Source organism: Ovis aries, chromosome X (genome assembly GCF_016772045.2).
Source record: "Ovis aries strain OAR_USU_Benz2616 breed Rambouillet chromosome X, ARS-UI_Ramb_v3.0, whole genome shotgun sequence".
Lineage (NCBI taxonomy): Eukaryota > Metazoa > Chordata > Mammalia > Artiodactyla > Bovidae > Ovis > Ovis aries.
This window is the reverse complement of record NC_056080.1, coordinates 47,866,663-47,889,564: the sequence shown is the minus strand read 5'-3', so window position 1 is coordinate 47,889,564 and position 22,902 is coordinate 47,866,663. Positions and strand designations below refer to the sequence as shown.

The 22,902-nt window shown below is 42.0% G+C and overlaps 1 pseudogene; it reads right to left on the bottom strand.

Moving 5' to 3' along the window:
* Positions 1-202: 202 nt before the first annotated feature.
* LOC101105310 (actin-related protein 2/3 complex subunit 5-like) lies at positions 203-14,454 on the bottom strand (annotated as a pseudogene).
* Between the last annotated feature and the right edge of the window lie 8,448 nt (positions 14,455-22,902).

The following is a 22,902-nucleotide window of genomic DNA, read 5'->3' as shown; positions in this document are numbered from 1 at the left end:
TGCACAATTAAAGTTGAATGCAAATTATGCTATTTACAGACTGGTATACCCATCACTGAAATCATTCTGAGATTGTGATTCATTTTTGTTGAAACATTTCCTCTATTTTATACCAATTTTCATTGAAGGAAAACTAATATGTAATTTTCTTCTTTATAGATATGAAAAGGAAGCAGGAAGGCAAAGATGAGAGAAACGGATGCTACTCGAATAGCAGCGGTGCCATTTGCTTGTTTTGGTCTTTCCACCAGCAACTCCCACACCATGGGGGAAATCCAGTTCCCGCCCGAATACATGGTTTCCTTGCAGTCAAGACTCACACAATGTATCCCACTCCTTTTCATGCCACTGCAATAACACAGACTGCTATTGTCAGGGGGGCTTTCAAAGCCTGTATAAATATATTTCATTAGGAGATCCATACCATTCTTATCCAAGGATTGGACTGCCTTTTCAATATCATTAGCTCTAAATGAGAGGAGCACCTTCAAGACAATGTTGCCTGCTGGATCCTTCACTGCCTGACTCTTGGTGTTGATGTGTGTGTGGGGCGGAGGGGGGGAGAGGGCGGTGGGTGGGTTTCAGAAATGCCTGTGGGGCTGCTGTCATTTTTCTTTGCTGCAGGAAGGAATCTACCTCGTCCTGATTGGGCTTGGCCTGCGCATTATCCCTGTCTTCCTCATCTTGGAACTTCTTCTCATTGTACTCATCCAAGTCCACCTTCTGGAAGCAGGCTGAAGACACTGTTCTTTGACATCCCCCATCTGGACCGATAGTGAAGGCCTCCTCTCGATTATACCTCTACCTTAGCAAGCCCAGCCCAGCTGGAATCCGCAGATTTGTGCCTCCCTGTTTGTAGACATTTTGATGATGTCCATTCTGACAGGCATGAGATGATTCTTTACTGTGGTTTTGATTTGCATTTCTCTACTAATGAGTGATATTGAGCATCTTTCCATGTGTTTATTAGCCATCTGTATATCTTCTTTGGAGAAAAGTCTGTTTAGGTCTTTTGGCCATTTTTTTATTGGGTTGTTTGTTTTTCTAGTATCAAACTTCATGGGCTGCTGTATATTTTGGAGATTAATCCTTTGTCAGTCGTTTCATTTGCTAGTATTTTCTCCCATTCTGAGGATTGCCTTTTCACCTTCCTTAGAGTTTCCTTCACTGTGCTAAAGCTTTTAAGTTTAATTGGATCCTATTTGTTATTTTTGTTTTTATTTCCATTACTCTGGGAGATGGGTCATAGAGGATCTTGCTGTGATTTATGTCAGAGAGTGTTCTCCTTATGTTTTCCTCTAATAGTTTTATAGTTTCTGGTCTTACATTTAAGTCTTTAATCCATTTTGAGTTTATTTTTGTGTATGGTGTTAGAAAGTGTTCTAATTTCATTCTTTTACATGTAGCTGGCCAGTTTTCCCAGCACCACTTGTTGAAGGGACTATCTTTTACCCATTGTATATTTCTGCCTCCTTTGTCAAAAATGAGGTGTCCATAGGTGTGTGGATTTATCTCTGGACTTTCTATTTTGTTGGGTTGATCTATATTTCTGCCTTTGTGCTGGTACCATACTGCCTTGCTAATTATAGCTTTGTAGTGTAGTCTGAACTCAAGCAGGTTGATTCCTCCAGTTCCATTCTTCTTTCTCAAGATTGCTTTGGCTATTTAGGGTCTTCTGTGTGCTGGGCAACTTTAACAGAATTATAAATCCTGGGTGTGAGTGGGAGCCATGGGGCAGTTGTGAGCAGAGCAGCAATATGAACTAACTTTTGTTTTAACATGACCATTCTGGATCCTCGGTTGAGAACTGATTGTGAGGGCTGACTGTAAGAACCAACTATAAGTAAGACCAAGAAGGAGGCTATTTTAGTCTTATGGGAAAAAAAGTAATGGTAGCTTAGACAAGGGAAATGGAGATGAGGGCAAGTGGTCAAGTTCAGAATTTTGGAAAAAGAGCCAACAGACCTTGATAATAGATTGGATATGATAGGTGAGGGAGATGGAAAAGTCAAAGATGACCCCCAGCTTTTTGATTTGCATGATTTGCAAAAAGTTGTGTTCATGATGGAGCCATAGTCTGAGCTAGAGACCACTGGTTAAGCATAGGATTGGGGGGAAGACATTCATGCTGGGGGAACCCAGAGAAGATTTGCCTCACAGGGGAAAATGTTAAGTTTCTTGTTTCTTTCTTTCTTTCTTTCTATTTTTTTTTTTTTGTCTATCTGCAACAAGCTTCAAAAGTTCATACATTCTACATCAAATTCCACTGTCAGGGAATCTCTCCTTCATGTTGATGCACCGTATTTTCTGGCCTTTGTTAATAGTACAAATTATACCTGGGAAATCACATCTACTCCTCTAACTTCAATTACCATTATTATTCTGAAGACTTTCAATGTTCTATCTATAGCTCTGCACACTTCTCTGAGCTCCAGACCCACATGGTCAACCATCTACTGGATATCTTCCCCTGGACATCTTACATGCATCACAACCCTGTTATGAACCAAACCAAAGTCTTCATATTGCACCCTGTACATTTGTTCCTCTGCCCCAGTGTTCCCTAGGTGCATGTGTCCTACTGGATACCCAGAGTTCCCTGACCCCCCCCCCCAAAAAAAAATGTAATTCATCTTTGATTGAGATGAGTCCTCACATCTCACCCAACACTGAGTCCACAGAAACTATCATCTTCTGCACAATATAGAGTGGTGGCTAAGATCGGGTTCTAACACTGGCTTTTCTTAGCTTATATCCTGGCTCTGTAACTTACTAGTTACTTAAATTTTCTGTTCCTCAGTGCCTTCACCTGAAAAATGTTGATGATAACAGTACTTATATCTACTTTATCAGGTTGTGAATTAATCTACATAGAGCACTTAGAACAGTTCCTTCTCACATAGGAAGTATTTAATGTCTGTTGGCTATCTATGATAATGGCTATTACAATGATTTCTCAAATATCCCTCCTGACTATGACTGCCATAGTATAGACCTCCTTCTTGCCTGAATCACGAGATCCTCCTAACTTCGCTGAATTTGAACTTAATATATGTGCCATGATCCAAGTTTATTAAATATGATTCCTATTCTTCTAGAGTCTGGAGAAGCTACCATGTTCTCTGTCCAACATGGTAGCCACTAGTTTCAAGTGGCTATTAAACTTTAACTTTAGATTTATTAATATAAAGTTAATAAATATTAAAATAAATGTACTTTAATATAACATCAAAAATTTAATTCCTTCTGCTCAATGGTATGTGGCAGCCTGGATGGGAGGGGGGTATGGGGGAGAATGGATATATGTATATGCATGGCTGAGTCCCTTTGCCATTCACTCAAAGCTATGACAACATTGTTTATTGGCTATGTGTGTTAGATGTTCAGATGTATCTGACTCTTTGTGACTCCATGGACTGTACTCCATTAGGCTCTTCTGTCCATGGAATTCTCCAGGCAAGAATATTTCAGTGAGTTGCCATTCCCTTCTCCAGGGGGTCTTCCTGGCCCAGGGGTTGAATCTGGGTCTCCTGCATTGCAGGCAGATTCTTTACCTCCCGAGCCACCAGAGAAACCTGCTATACACCAATACAAAATAAAAGAAAAATTAAAAAATTAAATTCCTTAGTAAGAGCAACCACATTTTAAGTGCTCATCAACTTGAAGTCAGGTTACTTGAAATCAAGTGCTCATCAACTTGAAGTCACGTAATAGGCTACTATTTACATCCCAGACCTGTCATTTCTAGCACTGTAACCTTGGGCAAATTATACAACCCATCAGAGCCTATCTTTTCATCTATTAAATGGGTCTAATAATATTAGTACCTACCTCAAAGGGTTGTTGTAAGGGTGAAATGAGTTGATACTTATAAAGTGTTCATAATAATGCTTGATAAAGTTATTATTGTAGTTTAGCAGTAGTGATACTACACAAACACACACACATTAATACACACATCATCTCAGAGTAAACAAGTATTACAGTTGATTAATCTTAAGGGGTAAGGGTTTAGTCTAGCAGTTGGTGTTGTATAAATTCAGCAAGGTGCGCTGGAACCATTGTTAAGCTAGGATTTTGGAGAATCCAAGTTTTAGTTCTAGTAGTGGTTTTAGCCATGATTATAGAATTTGTTTTCTATATAACCTTGGGCACATTGTTTCCCCCTCACTGGCCTCAGTGGAGTGATTGGACAGCTCTAGGTGGTCTTTCTGCTCTACAAGTTGAAACAGGCTTAAAGAGAAAGGATCCTGTTTCAGATGGCATAAAGAAGCTAGATAGATTAAAAGAAAAATTGGTATATCTGTCCATCAGCAGATGATTGGATAAGGAACTCGTGGTACATATGTGCAATGGAATATTACTCAGCTATTAAAATCAACACATTTGAGTCAGTTCTAATGAGGTGAATGAAACTGGAACATATTGTACAGAGTGAAGTAAGTCAGAAAGAGAAACACCAATACAGTATATTAACACATATTTATGGAATTTAGAAAGACAGTAACAATGATCCTATATGCAAGGCAGCAAAAGAGATATAGATGTAAAAAACAGTCTTTTGGACTCTGTGGGAGAAGGTGAGGGTGGGATGATTTGAGAGAATAACATTGAAACATGTATATTACCATGTGTAAAATAGATGACCAGTGCAAGTTCAGTGCATGAAGCTGGACACTCAAAGCCAGTGCTCTGGGACAACCCAGAGGGATAGGGTAGGGAAGGAGTTGGGAGAGGGGTTCAGGATAGGGGGCACATGTGCACTGGTGGCTAATTCGTGTTGATGTATGGCAAAAACCACCACAATATTGTAAAGTAATTATTCTCCGATTAAAATAAATTTTAAAAACTTGGTATATCTGAGAGATAGTAATTAAAATCACCATTTATCAAGTGTTGACTCTGCGCTGGACACCATATAAGCCATACATTACCTCATTTAATTCTCAGAACATCCCTGTGCATTAGTTTTTATCCTCATTCAGCTAATGAAGAAACTGAGGCTAGAGAAGAAAGGGTTTGGAAAAGCAAAGCCACTGTTCACTTTCAAATAGCCAGTGGTGAGTGATAAGGTAGACATTCAAACTCAGGTCTGCCTGGCACCAAGACCACAGAATGGCCCTAGCTATTGCAAACAGTGCTGCAAATGAACATTAGGGTACACACGTCTCTTTCAATTCTGGTTTCCTTGGGGTGTATGCTCAGTAGTGGGATTGCTGGTCCTATGGCAGTTCTATTTCCAGTTTTTTAAGGAATCTCCACACTGTTCTCCATAGTGGGTGTACTAGACAGAAAGAACCACTCTGTCATACTGCCTAGGAGCTTGAAGAAAGTGAGGGGGGCTAGAGAAGTGGGACAGAGTCACTTTAGTATAAGGCATGGGAGGGGAAAAGAAGGGAAATAGAGACCAGTTAAAAGACTGTTGCATTACTGATTGACTCTTCTTTATTTCTTCGCTCAGTCATGTCTGACTCTTTGTGACCCCATGGACTGTATAGACTTTATCCTGCCAGGATTCTCTGTCCATGGAACTCTCCAGGCAAGAATACTGGAGTGGGCTGCCATTTCCTTCTCCAGGGGATCTTCCTGACCCAGGGATCAAACCCAGGTCTCCTGCATTCTAGGCAGATTCTTTACCGTCTGAACCACCAGGGAATTTCTGCTATGTCCTTGTTAAACATTTCTTGCATTTTCTCAGTCCTTGTCTCTAGTCTATTTATCTGTGATTCTATTTTGTTTTCAAGATTTTGGATCATTTTTACTATCATTATTCTGAATTCTTTTTCAGGTAGACTCCCTGTCTCCTCTGGAGAGAGTGTGGAGAAAAGGGAACCCTCTTACACTGTTGGTGGGAATGCAAACTAGTACAGCCACTATGGAGAACAGTGTGGAGATTCCTTAAAAACTGGAAATAAAACTGCCATAGGACCAGCAATCCCACTACTGAGCATACACCCCAAGGAAACCAGAATTGAAAGAGACACGTGTACCCTAATGTTCATTTGCAGCACTGTTTGCAATAGCTAGGACATGGAAGCAACCTAGATGTCCATCAGCAGATAAATAGATAAAGAAGTTGTGATACATATACACAATGGAATATTACTCAGTTATTTAAAAAAATACATTATAGTCAGTTTTGATGAGGTGGATGAAACTGGAATGAAGTAACTGAAGTATGTCCACTCCATATACAGAGTGAAATAAGTCAGAGAGAGAAACACCAATACAGTATATTAATGCATATATATGGAATTTAAAAAGACATTAATGACGACCCTATACACAAGACAGCAAAAGGGACACAGATGTAAGGAACAGACTTTTGGATTCTGTGGGAGAAGGCAAGGGTGGGATGATTTGAGAGAATAGCATTGAAACATGTATATTACCATATGTAAAATACATGACCAGTGCAAGATCGATGTATGAAGCAGGGCACTCAAAGCCAGTGCTCTGGGACAACCAGAGGGATGGGGTGGGGATGGAAGTGGGAGGGGGTTCAGAATGGGGGGACACATGTACACCTGTGGCTGATTGATGTCCATGTATGGCAAAACCCACCATAATATTGTAAAGTAATTAGCCTCCAATTATCTAATTAAAATAAATAAATTGATTAAAAAATACTGCTGCATAAAGGTGGAAAGTGATAGGGTCCCTGAGCTGGTGGAAAAACCTGAGGGATGAAAGAACAAAATAGATGGAGGAAATCCCACTGCCACTATATGACTCTATCATCAGTTGTTGAGGGTAAGAACTGTCTTTTCCATCATTATATCCCATATAGACACACACACAGCACAGCACAGCACTTAGCACACAAATTCGCTGTTGATTAAATGGATTCAATTCAGTTGAATTCATAAGACTTGGTGATTGATTTGATCTAAGAAGACCAAGATGGCTTCCAAGTTTATAACTTAAGTCCTAGGAAGAATTCTGAAGTTGTTCTCTGTGGAGTTGCAGAACACTCAGAGCATATATTCTAACTGCCTTGCTTCCTCTCCTAAGGTCTGTGCTTGGCAGGGCCCCAGCTAGAGTAATTCTTGCCTTCTCTCCCAATCATCTAGCCCTCTGGTCTGGGAAGGAGGCTGTTTCTTCTGAGGTCCTCCCTTCCGCTTTTTCTGGCCTGGTCAGTGAGTCCTTCTTCATAGTATTTGAATCAGAGGAAACAGATAGACTGAGGAAGTGAAGAAAAAACAGGCTGCCTGGGCTCTACAAGCCAATGTAAACACTCAGTGGTTTCCTGTTGTTGCAGCCCAAAGCGTCCTATGACATCATTCCTGTCCTTTCCAGAACACACTGGCTTGGCCCAGTCTGCCAATCTGCCCAGAGCTGAGTGGTAGTTGCCCCCCTCACCCACCAGGATTATATCCTCCGGAACTGGATAACTTCTCTGGTCCAATCATTCCCCACCTTCCCAGCCAGTCATTTACGTCTTTCTAGCCCTATAAGGTTTTGGAGGCTACAGAGGCCCAGTGACTTTTGGGTCAGAGTAAGATTTCCTAAACTGGAAAAGTTATTTCACTTCTTTTAATAGAGACTTGGAGTCAGGAGAAGGGGGAAGGGTATAACACAGAGATACAGGCCCTAATTGCTTCCTCCCTTCTCTACTTCACCAAAGAGCATACAAGTTTCTGTTCTCAGTGTTGGTCACAGATTCTTAGGAACAGAATTGTAAAGGCCCATTTAAGACCTCATAGTCTAATCTTTCCATGGTAAAGATGAGAGCACTAAGGCCCAGAGAAGGAAAAGGAACCGGTCCCAGTCACATCATTGGTCAGTGCAGCATAAGCCATTCACTCTAGAGGTCTGAACCTGAGCTATCCTAATCCTGAGCAGCATAATATGGTTATAAGAGCTCTTAACAGGAAATTCAGAAACCAGGGTTTGAGTTCTCATTCCTTTATGAGAGCTTAGATAAATTTCATTTTTTTTTTTCTTTGAGCCTTGGCTTATTTCAACTCAAGGCAACACAAACCTATTGACAACTTACTCGGCTTGGTGGAACTGATGACTCCTGGGGATGAGAACAAAGCATGATGAGAAGACTCCCCATTTCACAGGTTGAAATAAAAAGAGAATGAAGTGGATGATCTAAACTCTAAGTGACCTAAAGCCTGTGGACTCCATGCTTCTGTCTTGAGGCATAATCAAACCATAATCAGGGATCTGGAGTCCTTCAGGGCTGCAGCCCCCTCCTCACTTCATTCAAGGCATCAGAGTGCTCTCATTGAGCTGGAGTTCCATTTGCAAAAAAAAATCTCCCAGATATGGTCTCATTTAGCTGGATACATTTGCATAGATGAGTAGTAAGGCCCTGAATTCTTGCCTGGAAATTAAGCCAAACACATTATGGTAGTTCCTACAGCCAGCAGTAATTTGATTTCAAGTTGTAGCTATGCCATGAAGCTCAGGCAATTTGAAATAGCTGTTTTAATCAATCAAGTTCATTAGAGTCTATATTGACAAGTAGAATACAGAAGCACATATAGGGAAAACAATGACTATTCCTGCACCCCAAATTGCATAAAACATTGTTAAGTCACTCTGTTAGTCAACAATTTAACCACAGCATGGATTAGACAAAACACACAGAAAATATAGACTCACTTAGATGACTGGAGACACACATCCATACACAGATGCAGGAAACTGCACAGGCATATTGGGAAACACAAAGTAACACACATACACACACTCTCAGAGTAATAGACACACACACAAAAGACACACATATATATGTGCATGTGCAAGCTTGCACTCCAGTGGGAAGCTATGAAAAAAGACATCTGTCTGGAAGTTCTGGGGGGCTACTTCCTGAATCTCTACTCATCTATCTCCTTCCACTCAACAACAATTGTCCTAATTCAAATCCTATAAGAGTATTTTTTTCCAAAGAAGCCTTAAAAGCCATTGTCTCATTACCACATCCATAGCCACTTGCACTCTACTGCATCAGACTCTCATTACTCGTCTATTATTGGACAACAGCAAAGATTTTTTGCCAGGGTTCCCTGAGGCCAGTATCTTTCCACTAATACATCTTCTCCGAGATTGCTTGCCAGAGGGAATCTTACTATAGCTCAGCCCTTTTCTTATCTCTGCTCAAAAATCCTTCCTTTTCTCCGCACTGTCAGCACAAGCCAACCCAGGCACCTGACATTCATGGAGTGAACAAAACCTGGAGCTTCTTTTCTCTGTTCATGCCCTCTGCCCTTCAGAAAGCAGATGGCACCTTGCCCAGCTCCTTACCCATGCCCACAGTAAGCTGTCCTGCCCTTTGTGTTATTCACTTGAACTAGAACCACTCTCTCTGCACTTATTAAAATCTTACTCACATTAGATTTTCCTGGGTTGTTTGAATTTTTCAAAAGGATGAATCCAATTTTGCCATTACATTTTTTTTTATGTTTTCATCCTTTAAGGTCCAACCATCAAGTAACCTTTTTTCATGAAGTCTGCCTCCAAAATCACCCAAAAGCACTGTGTAAGAGAACTTACCCCATTTGGCTTTCACAGGTATGTATGTTTTAGTCCTCAGAGGAAAGTTGATGGGGGAAAAAGACAAAATTCCCTTATGCTTGTGCCTCCTCTGTGGCAAATGATGTTCTGGCACTCTTCTTGTGTTGCTGCATTGCCCATAGTCCAGCAAAGACAAACTGACAAAGCCCAGGCCTCTGGAGTATCATTTCAGTCTCTTTTTGAATAGCTTTAACTCAAAAAGACTCATGGGTTTGCTTCTTGACACTGCCACTAGCTTACTGTGTGACTATATGCCTTGGGCTTAGTCACTCAGTTGTGTCCGACTCTTTGCGACCCCCCATGGACTGTAGCCCACAAGGCTCCTCTGTCCATGGAGATTCTCCAGGCAAGCATACTGGGGCGGGTTGCCATACCCTCCTCCAGGGGATCTTCCCAACCCAGGGATCAAACCTAGGTCTCCTGCATTGCAGGCAGATTCTTTACTGTCTGAGCTGCCAGGGAAGCCCATGAATAATGGAGTGGGTAGCCTACCCTTCTCCATGGGAACTTCTCAACCCAGGAATCGAACCTGGGTCTCCTGCATTGCAGGCAGATTCTTTACCCGCTGAGCTACCAAGGAAGCCCAGTCGCAAGCCCTCTCCAGTCTCATTTACTTCAAGGATACTTCCAGTTTTGGACTCCATTATTGCAAGATGCAGGATTTTATCCAGCTACTCTCATAAAGATATCAGGGACTAAGTATGTACTGTATCATTATCATTCTCTCTTTCTCTGCAACCTCCCTCTATCCCCATTGCTGCCTGTCTCTCTCTCCTCTCTGTTCCCCGTTTCCCTTTCTCCTTTCTGTTCCTCTCTCTTCTCTTTTTGTCTCTTTCTCTTTGGCTTTCTCTCTCCTTCCCTTTCCCTCTCTCTCCCCTTCAATCTTTGTCTCTTTTTATTCTTGTCTTCCTCTCCCCGCCCCCCGTCCTTCTTTCTCCTCCCTCTTTGTTTCTCTTCTTCTCCCTTTCCACCCCTCTTTCTTCTGTCTCTCTGTTTCTGATTCTCTCTCTATCTCTGTCACACCGCTGATCCCAGAGAGTGAATCTGGCTGAATAGCTTCTAACTCAAAACAGCTCTGATACTTCTTGAGTGTTGCTGGTGAGTACAGGTAGAAATGAGATCCCTCCAAGGGCTCAGGATACTCATATCCCTCACCTCTCCCCTCAGAAAGTTCTCACAGAGCTAAGGAGGGCAGCAGGATGAAGGGTCTCGTTGCAAAATCAGCTGACTCCTACCCTCCAACTTTTCACCCAAACAGAGGGCATTGCCCGTGGACCACAAAGGATCCCCATCTCCTAGACAATCTGAACCAGAGGTTCTTCACACCCAAATTCTCCATATTCCCATTTCCCAGCCCTATCACTTTTAAAAATTTGTTTATTTTTTAATTGAAGGATAATTGCTTTACAGAATTTTGTTGGTTTCTACCAAACAGCAACATGAATCAGCCACAGGTATACATATGTCCTCTCCCTTTAGAACCTTCCTCCCATCTCCCTCTCCATCCCATCCCTCTAGGTTGTTACAGAGCCCCTGTTGGAGTTCCCTGAGTCATACAGCAAATTCTTATTGGAAAAATACTGGAGTGGGTTGTCATGCCCTCCTCCAAGGGATCTTCCAGACCCAGGGATTGAAACTGCATCTCTTATGTCTCCTGCTTTGGCAGGTGGGTTCTTACCACTAGTGCCACCTGGGAAGCCCCTATCATTTTACAGATGTGAAAATGAAGGCCCACAGAAAACAGGGAAAGAATGGCCCAGCACTCCACAGTAAAGTAATGAAATGACTGACACTAGAATGCTGGTCTCCTGACTCCTAATCAAGTGCCCTGAAAAAATTATAAAATTGATTCAACACCATCAGTTCAAAGGCACGTTTCAGAGCATTTTGCTAGGAAAAGTGAAGGCTGAGGATAATGATGGGTGGACTTGAGACTTGATAGATATTCAGATTGTGAATATTCAAAGACAGGGTCCAGATCTTCTTCATCTCCAATGAAAGTTCAATACAGTGTCTGATACTGATGAATAAGTGAGGAAGGTAACTGCCATCAGGGAAGTTGGGGGCTGCTTCTTCTGGGGCTCTGGGTATTTATGTGGAAAACTCCAGAAACTTGGAAATCAAAGAACCAAAGGATTTAGTCTCAGTCTATTCTAAACATGTTCAATCAAGAGTTCCCCCCACAAAAATCCTCATAAATCAGTTTCTCTTTGTAAAAGGAGTAATGATATCTGCCTCATCTGGCTCCCTGGGGCTTGGAGCAGTTACAGTAAAAGAAAAAAGATAAGAACCTTGACAAAAACAAGACAGCACCGTACAAATGTGATGGCTGGGTGCTATGGTGATATCCTAGCTAGCAATTATGTTCTAAGTGGGGGCAACTGTGGGTGCCAAATGAATCATCCTCTCACTCTTAAAGCCAGAGGGCTTGAAAGGGGAGAAATGAAGTGAGCCTTTCATTAAGGTTTTTTTTTTCCCCCCAAGAGGAGAAGCTGGAACAAAGATGGACAGAGCCCACACCCCTCCAACACACAAATATACTGTGCCCCAGATTCCAGCCTTCTAGGAACTAAATGTCCAGCTGAAGCAGGTATCTGCTATATAATTCAGAGATACCAAGTCCCCAAGCCACTGGGGCTTCTGAGAGACTACAAGTCAGAATCCTCAAATTCTCTTCAATCTCTATCCTACAGCTAGCCTTGGACTCTAGTTCTGATTGTAATTAATTTATTCTGTGACATTAGGAAGATTGCATTCCCTTTCTGAGCCCTTTTCATCTATAACATACAGGATAATCTAGATGCTTAACATCTTTCAAGAATATCTGCTTTGTAGTCCTCACTCTGTCACAACAACTGTATGACTTTAGACAAGTTCTTTCCTGGACCTCAGTTTCTGCAACTATAAAATGAGGCATTTGGTTTAAAGGCTCAGTTTTGTATTTCAAGAGTTCTGGAAAGAGATTCAGAAAATCTGAGTTCTAATTCTAATTGCCAGACTGGATCATTGTCTGAGTTTAAACTTGTCTCATCCCTTCATTGAAACTGAATTTCCCCTATCTATATCATAAAATGATTCAAATATAAGTTATCTAAACACACTCTGATTTTTTTTTTTTATCTTAGTTCCTCCACCAGGGATCAAACCCTTGCCCCCTGCAGTGGTAACACCAAGTCTTAACCACTGAACTACCAGAGAAGTCTCATACACTCTGATTATAATAACCTAACAGTGGTTTTAGAATTTTACAAATGCTAAAAATGAATTGAAGGGAGGAGGAGAAGACCACGCCCTGAATAATTTCTCATAAATTAGTAGTGGCTGCCCTCTACAGGTCAGACTTGAAAGCACAGGCCCAGCCATTTCTTGACCTGCTATGGCTAACTGCCAAAGAGTTGAGGCAGGAGTGGGACACAAAAGAAAACCAGACGCTTCACTAACAAAAGCCAGACACATAAACTAGGGTTGGCCAGCAGACTTTCTAGCCTCACCGTAATGAGAGGGATCCAGACAGAAGTGTGTGCTGGGAGATTGTACCTTCCTTGATAGCTGTACAGAGGCCGTGGCCAGTGGGATCTCTGTCATGGATAAAGATTTGAGAAAATGTGGCTCATGTGTTTGGGGGTAGATTGTGACTGTGCAGTAAGGATGAGTAGAAGTTAATTCTGTGACTGAGTCAGCAAAGAACTCTTCTTAACATATGATAGGAGCTGCTGAAATTAAAATGTTTAGCATCCACATCTACTTCTTTCTCTCCTCGGAGTAGAAGCATTTCATGCCTTTGAAGAAAACCCAGTATGACCTTAGTACATAAGTGAGACTCTAAATAATAAGAAGGAGAAAAAATACTGGAAAATTCTCAGTATTGAAGGGAAGGCCCTAAGGTTCAAAGAATTTATGGTCTTAGTTTTAGAGTTTCGCTACATTTGGGACAATCTGTGGACTCGTTCTTGCAGGGCATTATGTACTAGAGGCTTAGGATAAATTCAGATATGATTCTGTTACAGAAATAGGCACATGCTAAATCTTTTATTGCTGTCATTCTATGTTCCATTATAGAAGTACTAGGCAAGTCACAAAACCTTATACTCTTTTCCCCCTATCTTGGTTAAAAATTCTGACCATCCAATGTAAATGCAAGAGTGAAAATGAAGCCAGTGTTCGTGAAAGAGGTGATTGCAGCTCTAGTTCTGCTCTTGACTCATGATATAAGTCAGGTCAAGTTCCACTCCCTCTCTCTGGGTCTCAGCTTATCCATCTGAAGCAGGAGGAGGTTGGACTTGATGAGCCCTAGTCTTCTCCCAGCTCTGACATTTTATTTGCTCTTTTTATAATGTTCTGTGACATTTTCTTAGCCAAATAGAATCCAGCCAGTCCCTAAGATCTTCCAAAGTTCTTTATAACATTTTAGAAAGTTGTTAACCCCACCTCAATCCCTTCATCCCATTTCTACCACTGTTGCTGCCTATAACGGGATATAGTCTTCTCTACTTTTAGTTGGAAATTCTAATCATCCACTTCTGATGCTGGTGAGTTAACAAAGATTGATACTGTATTCCTCTAAAGTGACAGAACTCTCAGCTCTGCCACTACTTCTGCATGCCTTTGGGAAAATCCCCTCCCTTTGCTGCACCTCATTTTTCCCATTCTTAACTTAAGGGCAGTGGACTAGAATGGTCTCTGAAAGCAGTTAACTGGTCTAAAAATCTTTCACTTCTAGGTGGTGAGAAGATGGAGATCGTCTTTGATTGTTTTGTCATACTCTTGATCCTTTTTTTAATGCTCATTTTAAAAATTAATTTATTTATTTGAACTGGAGGCTAATTACTTTACAATATTGTAGCGGGTTTTGCCAAACATCGACATGTTAAATAGAAACCTCTCCCCCATCAACTTCATATCTACGATAACAGTTTCCACCACCATGCCCTAAACAGGAAAGTCAGAGTTCCATTGTTATGTTGTGTGTGCGTGCTCAGTCATGTCCGACTATTTGCAACCCCATGGGCTGCAGCACAATAGGCTTCCTTGTCCATCAACAATTCCCAGAGCTTGCTCAAACTCATGTCCGAGTCAGTGATTCCATCCACCATCTTATTTTCTGTCGTCCCCTTTTCCTCTCACCTTCAATCTTTCCCAGCATCAGGGTCTTTTCAAATGAGTCAGTTCTTTGCATCAGGTGGCCAAAGGATTGGAGTTTCAGCTTCAGCATCAGTCCTTCCAATGAATAGTCAGTACTGATTTCCTTTAGGGTGGACTGGTTGGATCGCCTTGCAGTCCAAGGGACTCTCAAGAGTCTTCTCCAACACCACAGTTCAAAAGCATCAATTCTTCGGCGTTCAGTTTTCTTTATAGTCCAACTCTCACATCCATACACGACTATTGGAAAAACCATAGCTTTGACTAGACAGACCTTTGTTGGCAAAGTAATTTCTCTGCTTTTCAATATGCTGCCTAGGTTGTTCATACCTTTTCTTCCAAAGAGCAAGAGACTTTTAATTTCATGGCTACAGTCACCATCTACAGTGATTTTGGAGTCCAAAAAAATATAGTCTTCCACTGTTTCCATTGTTTCCCATCTATTTGCCTTGAAGTGATGGGACCAGATGCCATGATCTTAGTTTTCTGAATGTTGAGTTTTAAGCCACATTTTCACTCTCCTCTTTCACTTTCATCAAGAGGGTCTTTAGTTCTTCTTTTCTTTCTGCCATAAGGGTGGTGTCTTCTGCATATCTGAGGTTATCAATATTTCTCCTGGCAATCTTGATTCCAGCTTGTGCTTCATCCAGTCCCATATTTCTCATGATGTACTCTTCATATAAGTAAAATAAGCAGCCTTCCATTACACTAACTCAATTCCTGGACCTGTCTCCTTCCCTTCCCAGCCCTGTTCCCACCACAATCAAAAAGTTCTTTCCTAGTCAAGGTGTCTGTAAGTGATAATACTTTATTGTGTGGAACACTGCAATGAAGATACAAAATTAATTTTTATCTTACCAAACGATTTGCCCACACATCTTGTCAATTAGTTTAGTACACCACCCCTATCCCTGTCGATACCCATAATATACTGTCAGAAAAACAGCAGATGGACCCTGGAATGGGGAATTCAAAGGATATTTTATTTAAAAGCTTTGTATAAACAGAATTATGCTCACAGCTTCTGCAACTGTGAAAATTCAATTCAACTTCCCAGCTTAGCCTAGTTGCCTGGGGCACTTCCTTAGACACCTCTGCGGCTTCACTTGAAATCAGACCTAAGGATGTCCCTTCTCTCCTTCCTGGAAGACTGTTCTAACAAAAGTGTGTACTTGTGGGCATCACAGAAAAAGCTAGGAGGGAAGAGCATGCAATAGTAGAAGAAGGAGGGAGGAATGAGAAGGAGAAGAAGAAAAGATAGGAAGGTGGGAATATTCAGTAGTAGCAAGGATTGAAGGCAGACCCATTGTCAGTACTGAAAAGTGTTTGGAAGAAATAAAAACAAAGAGAATTGTAAGTGAGTAAAAATCCAAAAATATGTAAAAACTATTGAAGTGGAAATCACTTGCCTATTCTTATAAACTCCTTCATAGATCACAGTATGCCATGATGAAGGGGTTGCATAACTCAGCAAAGATATGTGCCATGCTGTGCAGGGCCACCAAAGACAGATGGGCCACAGTAAAGAGTTCTGACAAAATATGGTCCACTGGAGAAGGAAATGGCAGAACCCCACAGATAGTATCAAAAGGGAAAAAGATGGTGCCAGAATATGAGCCCTCCAGGTCAGAAGGTATCCAACATGCTGCTGGGGAAGAGTGGAGGGCAATTATTAATAGCTCCAGGAAGAATGAAGCAGTTGGGCCAAAGTAGAAATGACACTCAGCTGTGGATGTGTCTGGTGGTGAAAGTAAAGTTCGATGCTGTAAAAAAGTAATATTGCATAGGAACCTGGAATGTTAGGTCCATAAATCAAGGTAAACAGGACATGGTCAAGCAAGAGATGGCAAGACTGTACATCAACATCTTAGGAATCAGTGAACTAAAATGGATGGGAATGGGAGAATTTAATTCAGATTACCATTATATCTACTACTGTGGGCAAAAATCCCTTAGAAGAAATAGAGAAACCCCTCATAGTCAACAAAGAGTCAGAAATGCAGTACTTGGGTGCAATCTCAAAAACAACAGTATGATCTCCATTCATTTCCAAGGCAAACCATTAAATATCACAATAATCCAACTCTATGCCCCAACCACTGATGCTGAAGAAGTTGAAGGTGAACAATTCTATGAAGACCTACAAGATATTCTAGAACTAGCACCAAAAAAAAAATGTCTTTTTCATCATAGAGGATTGGAATGAAAAAGTAGGAAGTCAGGAGAATCTAGCATAGGCAAGTTTGGCCTTGGAGTACAAAGTGAAGCAGTGCATGTGCTAAGTCACTTCAGTCATGTCTGATTGCTTGCAACTCTATAAACCATAGCCTGCCAGGCTCCCCTATCCACAGGGATACTCCACACAAGAACACTGGAGTGGGTTGCCATGCCCTCCTCCAGGAGATCTTCCTCACCCAGGGATCAAAACTGACTCTCTTACATCTCTTCCACTGACAGGTGGTTTCTTTGCCACTAGTGACACCTGGGAAGCCCCAAAATGAAGCAGGGCAGAGACTAACAGTTTTATCAGGAGAACATGCTGGTCATAGTAAACACCCTTTTCCAACAACCCAAAAAAATGACTCTACACATGGACATGGCCAGGTGGTCAATACTGAAATCGGATTGATTATATTCTTTGCAGCAAAAGACGGAAAAGTTCTATATAGTCAGTAAGAATGAAAGTTGGAGCTAACTGTGGTTCAGATCATGAATTTCTTATTGCAAAATTCAGACTTAAATTGAAGAAAGTAGGGAAAACCACTAAGCCATTCAGGTATGACCTAAATAAAATCCCTTCTAATTATACAAGGGAAGTGATGAGTAGATTCAAAGGATTAGATCTGGTACACACAGTGCCTGAAGGACTATGGACCAAGATTCAGGAGGCAGTGACCAAAACTATCCTAAAGAAAAAGAAATGAGAGGCAAAATTGTTGTCTGAGGAAGCTTTACAAATAGTTGAGGAAAGAAGACATGTGAAAGGCAAGGGAGAAAGGGAAAGATATATCCAACTGAATTCAGAGTTCCAGAGAATAGCAAAGGGAGATAAGAAGGCCTTCTTAAGAACAATGAAAACAAATGAAGGAAAACAATAGAATCAGAAAAACTAGAGATCTTTTCAAGAAGATTGGAGATATCAAAGGAATATTTCATACACAGACAGGCAAAAACAGTAAAGACCTAACAGAAGCAGAAGAGATTAAGAAGAGGTGGTAAGAAACAAAGAACTATACAAGTGAAGAGGAGCTAAAAAGCCTCTTGATGAAAGTGAAAGAGGAGAGTGAAAAAGTTGGCTTAAAGCTCAACATTCAGAAAATGAAGATCATGGCATCTGGTCCCATCACTTCATGGGAAATAGATGGGGAAACAGTGGAAACAGTGTCAGACTTTATTTTTGGGGGCTCCAGAATCACCGCAGATGGTGACTGCAGCCATGAAATTAAAAGACGCTTACTCCTTGGGAGAAAAGTTATGACCAACTCAGCATATTCAAAAGCAGAGACATTACTTTGCCGACTAAGGCCCGTCTAGTCAAGGCTATGGTTTTTCCTGTGGTCATGTATGGATGTGAGAGTTGGACTGTGAAGAAGGCTGAGCGCCAAAGAATTGATGCTTCTGAACTGTGGTGCTGGAGAAGACTCTTAAGAGTCCCTTGGACTGCAAGGAGATCCAACCAGTCCATTCTGAAGGAGATCAACCCTGGGATTTCTTTGGAAGGAATGATGCTGAAGCTGAAACTCCAGTACTTTGGCTACCTCATGAGAAGAGTTGACTCATTGGAAAAAACTCTGATGCAGGGAGGGATTGGGGGCAGGAGGAGAAGGGGACGACAGAGGATGAGATGGCTGGATGGCATCACTGACTCGATGGTCGTGAGTCTGAGTGAACTCTGGGAGATGGTGATGAACAGAGAGGCCTGGCGTTCTGTGATTCATGGGGTCACAAAGAGTCGGACATGACTGAGCGATTGAAATGAACTGAACTGATACAAGAAAGGTCTTAATGACCTGGATAACCACGATGGTGTGGTCACTCATCTAGAGCCAGATATCTTGGAGTGCAAAGTCAAGTGAGCCTTAGGAAGCATTACTACCAACAAAGCTAGTGGAGGTGATGGAATTCCAGCTAGTTATTTCAAATCCTAAAGAATGATGTTGTTAAAGTGCTGCACTCAGTATGTTAGCAAATTTGGAAAACTCAGCAGTGGCCACAGGACTGGAAAAAGTCAATTTTCATATCAATCCCAAAGAAAGGCAATGCTAAAGTGTGTTCAAACTATCATACAATTGCACTCATTTCACATGCTTAAGACTTCCCTGGTGGCTCAGACGGTAAAGCATCTCTCTACAATGCAGGAGACCCGGGTTCGAGCCCTGCATTGGGAAGATCCCCTGGAGAAGGAAATGGCAGTCCACTCCAGCACTATTGCCTCGAAAATCCTATGGACAGAGGAGCCTGGTAGGCTACAGTCTATGGGGTCGCAAAGAGTCAGACACAACTGAGCAACTTCACTTTCACTTTCACATGGTAACAAGGTTATCCACAGAATCCTTCAAGCTAGGCTTCAACAGTGCAGAAACTGAAAACTTCTAGATGTACAAGCTGGGTTTTGAAGAGGCAGAGGAATCAGAGATCAAATTGCCAACATCCACTGGATCATTGAAAAAGCAAGAGAGTTCCAGAAAAACATCTACTTCTGCTTCATTGACTCTGGTAAAGCCTTTGGCTGTGTGGATCACAACAAACTGTGGAAAATTCTTAAAGTGATGGGAATACCAGACCACCTTATCTCTCTCCTGAGAAACCTTTATGCAGGTCAAGAAGCAACAGTTAAAAACAGACATGGAACAACTGACTGTTTCAATTTGGGGAAGGAATACGAGATGGCTGCATATTGTCACTCTGCTTATTTAAGTTATATGCAGTGTACATTATGAGAAATGCCATGCCAGATGATTCACAAGCTGGAATCAAGGTTGCCAGGAGAAATATCAACAACCTTAGGTGTGCAGATGATACCACTCTAATGGCAGAAAGCAAAGAGGAACCAAAGAGTCTCTTGATGATGGTGAAAGATGAGAGTGAAAAAAAGCCGGCTTAAAACTCAACACTCAAACAACAAATGTTGTGGCATTTGGTCCCATTACATTTTGGTAGTTAGAAGGTGAAAAAGTGGAAGCAGTGAAATATTTTATTTTCTTGGACACAAAAATCACTACAGACAGTGACTGCAGCCATGCAATTAAAAGATGCTTGAAGGGAGGTCCTAAGATGGTGGAGGAATAGGACTGGGAGACCACTTTCTCCCCCACAAATTCATCAAAAGATTTAAACTCTGAGTAAATTCCACAAAACAACTTCTGAATGCCAGCAGAGGACATCAGGCACCTAGAAAAGAAGCCCATTGTCTTCAAAAGGAGGTAGGAAAAAATATAAAAGACAAAAAGAGAGACAAAAGAGGTAGGGACGGAGCTCCATCCTGAGAAGGGAGTCTTAAAAGGAGAGAAGTTTCCAAACACCAGGAAACACTCCCCATGCCGAGTCTGTGGCAAGCTTTGGAACCACAGAGGGCAACATAACTGGGAGGAAAAATAAATAATTAAAACCCACAGATTACGTGCCCAATGGTAACTCCCCTAATGGAGAAGCAGCACAGATGCTTGCACCTGTCACTAGCAAGTGGGGGCTGGGCAGGGAGGTGCGGGCAGCATTGCTTAGAGTAAGGACTGGGCCTGAATGCCCCAAGGGCAATCTGAGGGAACTAACTTGGGCTAGCAAACCAGACTGTGGGATAGCTACCATGTGAAAAGCCCTAACCTAAGACATGGCCAGGCCTACTCACAGAACAAAGGACTGAACAGAGCTAGCTGGCTGCAGACCACTCCCCTCCAGTGACAGGCAGCCAGAGCCAGAAGGGGGCAATCGCAGCCCCAGAGAGGCATTATCTACCAAACTGCAAGCAGGCTTCTTTGCTAACTAAGACTTCTTAGGGTTCTGGATGGTCAACATTCACCTGAGAAGCTGCCCCAAAGCTACACCCAGAAAATCAAGCAGCAGGGATGGGGGAGGTGATAAGTCAGAGCTACTGCACTCGCCAAACACCTCATCACCTGAGCTGCTCAGACCTGGGAAGGGCACAAAACACAAGCCCAATGCAGTCTGCACCTCTGAGGACTACCTGACTGCCTGAACCTGAGCGGCTTAGACCTGGGAGGTGCATGCAGTCCAGGGCAGGCCTCGGATGGTTTCCGGTGGAGCAACCTAGAGCCTGAGCAGTATGAGCAGGGAGGGCACATGCACCGTGAGCAGGGGCAGGCCCAGTGTGGCTGAGACACTGTGAGCACACACCAGTGTTATTTGTTTGCAGCGTCCCTCCCTCCCCACAGCAAGATGGAACAAGTGAGCCTTAAATAGTGTCCACCACCGCCCCCTTGTGTCAGGGTGGAAATCAGGCACTGAAGAGACCAGCAAACAAAAGAAGGTAAAACAGAGGGAACCACCTTGTAAGTGACAGGTGCAATAGATTAAAACCCTGTAGTTAGTATCAACTACATAGGAAGGGGCCTATAGATCTTGAGATATATAAGCCAGACCAAGGAACTATCCAAAAATGAACTGACCTCACACCACCCACGACAACACGAGAGAAAGTCCTAGATATATTTTTACTATCATTTTTAAAAATATTTTTCAATTTTTAAGGCCTTTATTACCCTTTTAATTTTCATTTTTATAACCTACTATTACTTTGCAAAAAAAAGAGAGACCCTATATTTTAAAGGAAACTTCATATATATATATATATATATATATATATATATATATATATACACATTATGAAGGGTTAATAGGGTAGCAGAGATGTGCCTGCAAACGGGTCTCTCTGCTCAGGCTGAGCGTTCTTGCATACGAGGCATTCTGCCAAAGAGTCTGGATACAGCCTTGAGTTTAATGGTCCCTTGCAAACGAGGGAGCATTCCCTTCTTGAGATAAGAGGGAGATGAGGGCTTTGTGCAGACTCTGCAGTAGACAGAGATTTCCCTCACCTTTGCTGTACGATAACATGTATGCACCTGCACTGTACTGAAAAGGCTTATTCTTACAGTCTGGAATTCTGCCTAAGGAGGGCTTTATAATAATAAACGGCAATTAGTTTGCCCAGTTCTGTTCCTCTGGCCAGAGTGGTGTCCTGTCTGTCTCTTGTGTGTCTTGTATGTTCTGTGTCATTTCACTCGTAGTAACCAACACATTATAATTTTTGTGACTTTGTTTTTCTTTTTCTTTAATATTATATTTTTGAAAATCAACCTCTACTCTAGATTTTTAATCTTTGCTTTTTGGTATTTAGTATCAATTTTGTACGATTAAGAACTCAATCTTCAGTGCCCATTTTTACTTGGGAACGAGATTACTGGCTTGACTGCTCTCTCCTCCTTTTCTCCACCAGGTCGCCTCTATGTCCTCCATCCCCCTTCTGTTCTCTACCCAACTCTGTGAATCCCTTTGTGTGTTCCAGATGGTGGAGAACACTTAGGGAACAGATTACTGGCTGGATCTGTCTCTCTCCTTTTGATTCCCCCCTTTATCCTCCTGGCCACCTCTGTCTCCTTCTTCCCTCTTCTCTTCTCTGTATAACTCTGTGAACATCTCTGAGCGGCCCAGACTGTGGAGTGCACATAAGGAAGTGATTACTGGCTAGCTTGCTCTGTCCTCTTTTGATTCCACCTCATCTCATTTGGTTCACCTCTAAATCCCTCCTGCCTCTTCTCTTCTCCATGTAACTCTGTGAACCTCTCTGGGTGTCCCTCACTGTGGAGAAACTTTTCATCTTTAACCTAGATGTTTTATCAATGGTGCTGCATACATGGAGAAGTCTTGAGGCTACTGTAAATGTAAGACTGAAAACCAGAAGCAAGAGGCTTAAGTCCAGATCCTGAGAACACCAGAGAACTCCTGATTCCAGGGAAAATTAATCGATAGGAGCTCATCAAACACCTCCATACCTACACTGAAACCAAGCACCACCCAAGGGCCAACAAGTTCCAGAACAAGACATACCATACAAATTCTCCAGCAACACAGGAACACAGCCCTGAGCTTCAATATACAGGCTGCCCAAAGAGACTCTAAACCCATTGACATCTCATAACTCATTACTGGACATGTCATTGCACTCCAGAGAGAAGAAATCCAGCTCCACACACCAGAACACCGACACAAGCTTACCTAACC